The following is an 8,710-nucleotide window of genomic DNA, read 5'->3' as shown; positions in this document are numbered from 1 at the left end:
AATGATTACAGTCAAAATATGCATTTTAATGCTTATGTGACGAACCAGGACAAATCTGTGCAGATTTGTGAAATTTGAGCAACCAAATGGTCTTCAAAATGGTATGAATTAGTTGTTCTGTGAAGGCCACAGATGTGTTGCCATGTAGGTGAAACAACAGAAGAGTGAAGAAGCTGCTGTTGCCAAAGTAAATCAAAATGTTACTTTTTATCTATACAAAACAGTTTGTATCGTGAAAACTAAACAATGGATATCACCTAAAAACACAATCCTTACCATAATGGTGTCAGCATCATACTGAGGAAATACTTTCTTTAGTAGGGAAAATGGAAGCTGGTTACAGATAATGGGATTTCTAGTGGAGCTAAATACTCTAAAACAAGTTCTAGTTGTCAAAAAAACACTTGAGTTCCACCTTTCAGCATTCAGATGGATTAAAAATACATCCAGTGGTAAAATAGTTAACAATCATTTAGATCAAAGCATATTAGTGTTAAAATGGCTCAGTTAAATCCCGAATCTTAATAGGAATTAGATTCTGTGACAAGACTTTAACTTGATGTTCACAGACACTTCCTGTCCATTTTGTCTGAACTTGAGCTGTTATGCAAAGAAGAACAAATAAAAAAAACATCTTTCTCTAGATGTGTAAGACTTGCCGAGCTTCACAAGTATGCACTACCATGCCATGTGCAAGTCTGTTATGTAAAATGTACACTGAAGTTTGCATTTGAAATGTGGCAAAATATGAAAAATTTCAAGGGTTGTGAATATTTATGTTTCAGACTCAGTGGAAAAATGAAAGCATTTGACCGGTCCACGCAGACAGACACACACACACACACACGCACACACGCACACACACACATGCACACGCACACGCACGCACACACGCACACACACACACACACACACACACACACACATGCACATGCATGTGTGTTTGAGCTACAGATGACCTTCTGGCTTAGAAAGATGTGGAAAAAAAAATCTGTGAGAGGTCCAACAGAAGACCCTCCAGGCAGCATGCATCACACACAATCCCTCTCTTTATGGGCTTACACCAAAAAGTCCTGGAGCTTTGGGGAACATATGTGTATATATTCATCGAAGACATATCCACCACTCATCTGAGTGTGTATGTGTTGCTGCTTTTCTATATCTGGATAACAACCGAGCACAGCTGCACAGAGGTTGCTCTAACGGTCACCGGAGTTATCACTGATACGCACCTGGACCCCATACTGGGCCTGATTGGGGATATAATTTTGAAAACTCAGGCACCCCTTCCTCCTCTGGGCAAAATAAAGCAAAATTAAAACACATCTGAATATTATTTTCTCATTTTCTGCAAATGCACCAAACATGTGCCCCTTGCTACATGACTGGAAACAATTTTAATTAAAAGAAGAAAAAAAAAATCTCTTTTTGTGCCATTTTTCATGTGCCGCTGCCTTGTGCGAGGAGGCGAGCTCTGGTTCAGTCTGGAAACAGGATGTGGGCAGAGGATTTGGACCTCTGCCACATGCTATGGTGCCGCTGGAGCTCATTTGCATGTATTATTGGTGTCTGCTGTGTGGTTGCATTTCCAGTGTAAATGGCTGTCTGCATGGAGATCTGTTGTCATTCTTTTCATGTGCACATACAGAGCTTTTTCCAAAAATAAAAGCTCTGTATGTGTGCGTGTGTGTGCGTGTGTGTTTGCCAGTGTGTGTGTGGCATGTACCCTCCTTCACCTCAAGCTTAGCCCTCTTTTCCTGGCAGAGCAGCCTCCGTGGCATCCCCGCTGGCACTGTCTTCGGCCCACCCTGTTGCATTTCTCTCTCAGTCTGTCATCAGCTCAATCTTTCCGCTCTGGCAGTCCACGGTTTGTAATGAAAATATAAAATGAGACGATGCAGCAAAAGGAACACAATATTTACACAAATGTGCACACAAATATAGCTGTGTGTCCTTTTTTGTAAAGGAAACACATGAAAGTATGAATGGCTGTGAAAAAAGTAAAACGCATTTGATAGTAAAAAGTTAGATTAAATGTGACTTGAAACAATACACATTCAGTCCGACTGAGATTCATTTTATATACATAAATATAAATAATCAAAACAAGTAGAAGTGTAACTAAATATATATTCAGTTCAACCCCATTGAAAACAAAATTCAGTTTCAGTTTGCTATGCTCACTGGTTAAAGGTTAAACTCTTTTTCTATGCTAAAGAAAAGACATTACAGGACGATGTTGTTTTTATTTGTTCAAATAAAATGTTTTACCTTGAGGCAACCCTAGAGGAATCCTAGTTGTGTAACTAGAAGCTATTTTGTAGTTTTTCAAGTTAGATATTAGCAACATCACGCTTTTTTAAAAAAAATATCGGATGGGTAATAGTCACCTGTAACAAACTTTACAGAAAATTTGAGGAATATAATCAAAACTCGAGATACAAAACATTTCCTGTTGATCAAGATCAGCTTTAATTAAAGGTGTCCAAAGTCATCCTGATTGTTTACCTTTGTATAAATATACATGCTCCCACTTAACTGGACTGAATTTCTCAACTGTGTGATAAAAAAAGAATATTCCTGTTATTCTGTTCTTTATATACATATATCTTTTTTTTAAAATCTGGCATGTTTAGGAAGCAATCCGTCTAGCATGAAATGTTGTTGAACATTTTCTTCACAGTTTTTTCAGGTTACTTTGTCCTTGTCTTTAATAGGCCCAGAGAAGCCGCACAATTAACACCTCATCATCTTGTTTAAATCATGATTTCTGTTTTTATAAAAATATTTGACTCTGTCCTCTGCATATTTTTTTTTAAAATCAATATTGCTTGCCCCATCTGACCAGACTGAAGCCAGACTAGAGTTAAATGTGCGGTTTCTCTGTTTGTAGACATTATGTTAAAGGTTAAGACAAAAACCTTAAACCACAGTCTCTTGTCTAAACATTTCCTTGAAACCCTTCAAATGATCCCAGAAAGACATGCGAGTAACCTCCGAGTACGAACCTTGACTTTGAGAATGTATATTTTTTCTGAAACTGAGACTACATCACACAAACAGTTTGTGACACTGTGTGTGTACAGTAACACAGACATGTTTGACTAAGTGAAACTGTTTGCAGGCTGGAAAATCTCTCTGCTTGATATTTCAGTGAATGTTTGGTTTTAGTCACTGGAAATGAGGGTACGATCCCGGTCAGACGCCCTGGTTTTTCTCCTCTATCCTGGCTCGGTCTCCTGGAAAGTCTGAACGTTTTTAGACAACTTTATACAAACAAACAAGAACAGGAGGAGGGAGGGGAAGATAAATACAGCCAAATATCAGCACCTTGGCCTGAGCAACGAACATCTCAGCCTGAGAACTTGGCTTGTTTTCTCCTGACATGGTATCACCTATGTGATCTGTGACTGATGCTGTCGTGATGTCTGTTTTTTTTTTTCTTCCCGCCGTATATGATGATTAATTTCCTCTAGTTTTCACATTGGCCTGCAACATTTAGCAGTCATGGTTTGTTTGTCAAATCTGGTAAAAAAAAAAAAAGGTTTCTGCTGCTTCTCCACAGTGATGGAGGGGAAAGAAGGGAATCTAAAGTTTCAATGAAAAGGCTGACCAGTTTGATGGATTTATGCTGCAATTTAACACAAAATATAATGGTACTGTACCTTTAAGTTTGGGTTAAAATCAACATTTAATCTATTCAACCTAGAAACGTCCATTTTAGCATCTGCTAAAATGGACGTTGGCTTGACAACAGTGAACAGATGTTTTCTATTAGAGATAGATAGATAGATAGATAGATAGATAGATAGATAGATAGATAGATAGATAGATAGATAGATAGATAGATAGATAGATAGATAGATAGATAGANTAGATAGATAGATAGATAGATAGATAGATAGATAGATAGATAGATAGATAGATAGATAGATAGATAGATAGATAGATAGATAGATAGATAGATAGCTGACTTATTTTCTCAGTAACTAGGAAACTAAAAGTGTAAAATGAAATCACAGATTGCACCAATAGACTATGTGACTCTGAGTTACTGTAAGCATTGCAGTGGCTGCTCTGAACCGAGAAACTGCTTGTGTAAGATATTATCTAACTTCAAAGAGAGTTTAATTAATGAATGATATGTCTGGACACACTGTGCTGTTTGAAATAGAGTCTAATCTCTTCTGCTGCCCTTTAAACATTTTGGATTTACAGCCAGGAGGAACCAGTCAGGCCACAGGGACCTCACTGAACAAAATGACTTCTTTTTTTTTTTATTTGGGGAAAATTTGCTGTTCTCGTACTCAGTAGTATTACTTCCGACTTTGAATCCATTTAAAAATAAATAGTTTTCATAATCCTCGATGGCATACAATAGAAATGGTTTAGTATGATTAAATCAAAGGCTGTTTGCATGTTTACATTCAAAAAGACTGCAGACGCGTGGGAGTTATAAAAGTGGAGATAAAGCTGAGATTCAGTTTTTTACCCGGTGATCTTCTTGTCACCCTGAAAGGGTCTCTTAGACTGTGGCTTTGTGAAGCCCTCCTATTCTATTGTGCTTGATGGCTGAGTTGTTTACAGGGATGATCAGCTTGATGTCTGAGCTATTGTGACACGGGTGTATGTTTTCTGAGCTGCAACACGGTTCTTTGGTGTCTCTCTGCTGATCTATTCTTCCATTACTCACCCAGAAACCAGCATTTAGTCCTAAACTCCTTCTATTTCCTACCGCAAGCACTTTCATATCCGTAAACGTAACCATTGCATATCAGTTTATTTCTCATGGTGGGTAAATATTTTGATGAATTGTGGAAATAATTATGAAAATGTAGGAATTCTTGGGTGTTTGGATTTTGGTTTTCTTGTTATTTTCCTTGTGGCTTATTTGTGTTCAACAAGTCTATCCGATTTCAGTTCATCACGGTGTAGTATCAGTTTATTTCTTTGTATGTAGCGTCTTAGCTTGCGCTTGTGTTTTTATTTGAATTGATTTTCTTCGAAAACCAAAATGCTTTTCCTATTTTGGTTTTAAAGTCCTTGGCACCAGAAGAGATAACCCCGTCTTCCCCGAGCCACGGCTGGACCACATTTCACCCTGATTAACTCATCCGGTTCTTTGTCTATCTCCAACCTGCCTCTGCATTTAAACTCTTCAGTTTTCTTTGATCCTCACTGGATCTGTCACCGTGTCCTATAGACTCTTTCTTTTGTTAAATTTCTCCATTTTCATCAGAGTTTTGCTTTGCATTTGGGTCTTTTAATGGAATGTAAAGTCATATATAAACCATTCTGAGCCTTGTATCACTTCATACTGTTATTCCATCATCAAAAAGATACCTGGAGTGTTGATCTGATTCTTTCATGCATGTTTGAAGAATCCTTGAAGCCCATTGGGTGTACCTAAACATTTGCTCATATAAAGTGTCCCTTATTTCCTCAAAGGTTCTCCTCTGAGCTGCTGTCTCCAGCCAAGCTTCTCCCTAAAGCAGTCAACTCCCCTACTCAGATCCTTCAGATCCTTCAGACTAGCCAGCAGCAATTAGCAAACACCTGGTAAAACTGTTCATCTGCTGAGCTCATTATACAAACAATGGGCTCAGTCTGGTAGGAATGGTTATACATGGCATAATGGTGGAGCATTGTTGTAATAAGGCATGGAGGGCAGAGAAAAAGAAGGGGTTTCTTAAAGAGACAGATGCCCAATTTCAAGGCGTCAAATTAATGTTAGCTCAAATTTCTGTTTGATGTATATATATTTTATGACAACTGAAGGTATCATGGCTACTTTATTGTGCTATAAAATCACTATGTACCTGCGAGATACACACTACTACTTCTGAACTACATACATACTAAAAAATATAAAAAATTATATAATTTCTTTCAAAAGCGGATTTTTAAACATTTCATTTCCATTGATTGTGCTTCTGTTTCCTGTTTTGGATCAGTTCACTCTTTGGATAAATGACAGATTATAAACCCCGATCAAACCGAAATGACTATGAGTGACCACATTCTGGTAGATCTTATTTATCTGACTCACAAAACCACATTTTCCTATTATGAGCAGTTTAAAGAAAACTACCTCAAATCATCACTTGTCAAAATGGGAACAAACTGATGCATAGCGGGTTTTTACCCGCAAATAAAAAGGCTTAAAAATGACACAAAACGATGAGATGAAATGATCCCCACCTCATGCCAAGTTGTTTTCTTTCACAAGAACACAGTTTGCTACAAATGTCATAAATCCAGTTACTTGGTCCTCCGTTTTGTGTAGTCCCAACACTGCATTGCCTTCTCAGCCTTTTTGTATTTGACAAAATGTGAGAAAGTTCAAGCTGAATACTGTTGCGAGACTATATAATGGCAACTTTCGTTGGGAGTTTGTTTTTCTGCTCATTGTTTCATTCTGCATAGTTTCTGCATCTTTTGCAGTGATGGATTGCCCCATAGCTCTGCAACAGCCTGCAAACATTTGAGATAATCATAAGGCAAATACAGAATCAATGCCTCTCAGCCTGCAGAAACCCAATCCTCCCCCTTGACTCACTAAAAGTACAGAAGCACCTGCAACGGAGAGGCACGGCGTCATTTTAAGGAGTAAGAGGAAGATGGAATAACTGTAGGGAAAGAAGAAGGAGGAGAAGAAGAAGAAGAAGAAGTGTCCATGTGGATGGTTGGATGTGCAACTGATAGACAAGGGAAAACGAAGAGACAGAGGAAAGAAAGATAAGGAGAAAGATAAAGACAAAGAGACACAACATTGCATTAGACACTAAGAGCCATTCCTTGCTCGCTAAAGGCTAATGCAATTGCCACACAATAAGAGCGTCTCAGTGGAGGCTGTAAAAAGAACTAGAGAGGGGAATGTAAGAGGAGAGTCAGGGAAGGAGGGAGGAGGGAGTGTTAGGTTAGGGAGGAGGGTAAGGGAGGACCGGCAGCTCTGCCTTCAGACTCTCATATGAATCTCCTGGGACAATGGGTGAAAGTCTCTCTGAGTCTGTACTGTAACTCTGGGCTGAGTGGCTCACTTGCTGCGTCTTCAGGGTGATTGATCAGGCTTGCAGGGAGGAGAGACGGAGGGAGACAAGTCCGGTAGCAGGCAGGCAGGCAGGCAGCTGGCTGGGTGTGTTAACTCCACATCTGACCTCCTCTCCTCTCCAAGCAGACTGTGGGAACTGGGGGGGACAGAGCTTTATCCTCCCTCCCTCCACGCCACCGCCACCACCACCACCACCTCCCCACCTCTCTCTGCTTCTTGCTGGGCCATTGAGCTCAGAGAACTGGCACTGGACAGACCAGGACATGACAAGACAAGACAGCTCTGGCAGTCGAGCCCTCTGAGGATTTCGACTGCAGAAGGAGTTCTGGAGCCCCCTCCGTCACTCAGACAGCCGGGCGGGTTTCTTGTCAGTTATTAGCCAGATTTTAGTTTGTCAGCCAGTAAATCAGTCACTGGGGTCTCTTCCACTCTGTGAATATCCTCATTTGAACTCTTATGTGACTCAGACGCCGTCCTGGACCACCAGAGGACCGCCAGAGGGTACGGTGAGTGGCAAACACTCCTCTCCGTCTCTCTCTCTCTCTCACACACACACACACACACACACACACTTTCCTCTCAGTATGGGTGCAGCATTCTTTTCACAAATTTTATTAGCTGACTTCTGCTGTGCCTCCTCTTGTTTTTTCCTTCGCGGCTGCTGACTTGTCACAAACACATGACAACAGATCCTATCAGAGCTTCAGCCTCAGACGTGCTGTGCAGTCGTCTCAGCCTGGCTTTGATCTTTGGATGATGAGAAACAGGAAGGCGTTGGATCTGCTTGTTCGACAAGAGGTCGTTGCCCTTTTTTTCTTTTTTCCTAGACCTTTTCAAGACCAAATCCTAACTACAGTACTTTTTATTAGATTGAAATCTCCCTGAACAGAGAAAGAGAGATATTTCACACACCTGCATGACTTGAAGCTGCTGTACCAGCACTTTCTCACACGAGTCTCATGACTGTGGGGGGTTTTGTGTAGTGCCATAATCTCTCTGCTGTTTGGAAAACGAGGTTGATAAACTCACCCTAAAGTCAAAAGTTTAGAACATTTCTGGACAAATAGTTCAAATAGTTGAGCATGTTCCAACCCTTTATCTGTGTCTGCTAGATCAGTGAGCCGTTCACATGTGTGAGGGAACTTGTTCCACCAGAACAAAGCTAATACACCAAGAATAAGTTGCGCAGACAGCATGAATAGATTCACATCAGCTGGGTATGAAGAATAAACGTGGATCGTGGGCAAATCTGCCAGATATGAAGAAATTTAGACGAGCCAGGTGAGCGACACTCCTTGGATTAATAAGAAATACCTGGTTCGGTTTCAGAAGTGAACAGAACCTACCGTAGTATGAATTAAATCTAAGATGGTGATTTATGCTGCAATTTAACACAAAATATAACGGTGCTGTGCCTTTAAGTTTGGGTTAAAATCAACATTTAATCTCAAAAAAGGGCCTATTTACATTTTAACAGATGCTAATGTGGGCGTTGGCTCGACAACAGTGAACAGATGTTTTCTATTAGAGTTCAATAGACAGACAGACAGACAGACAGATAGACAGATAGATAGATAGATAGATAGATAGATAGATAGATAGATAGATAGATAGATAGATAGATAGATAGATAGATAGATAGATAGATAGATAGATAGA

At 39.9% G+C, this 8,710-nt stretch overlaps 1 long non-coding RNA gene across 1 annotated transcript in view; it reads left to right on the top strand.

Moving 5' to 3' along the window:
* The first annotated feature begins 7,236 nt into the window (after positions 1-7,236).
* Positions 7,237-8,710, top strand: part of LOC103464104 (uncharacterized) — a 10,786-nt gene continuing 9,312 nt past the window's right edge. Inside the window, exon 1 of the long non-coding RNA XR_533592.1 lies at positions 7,237-7,557. This is a non-coding gene — a long non-coding RNA (uncharacterized LOC103464104). The remainder of the gene's footprint in view (positions 7,558-8,710) is intronic.

Source organism: Poecilia reticulata, linkage group LG4, assembly GCF_000633615.1.
Source record: "Poecilia reticulata strain Guanapo linkage group LG4, Guppy_female_1.0+MT, whole genome shotgun sequence".
NCBI classification, from domain to species: domain Eukaryota; kingdom Metazoa; phylum Chordata; class Actinopteri; order Cyprinodontiformes; family Poeciliidae; genus Poecilia; species Poecilia reticulata.
The sequence above is the reverse complement of the archived record's forward strand: the minus strand, read 5'-3'. Positions and strand labels throughout refer to the sequence as shown.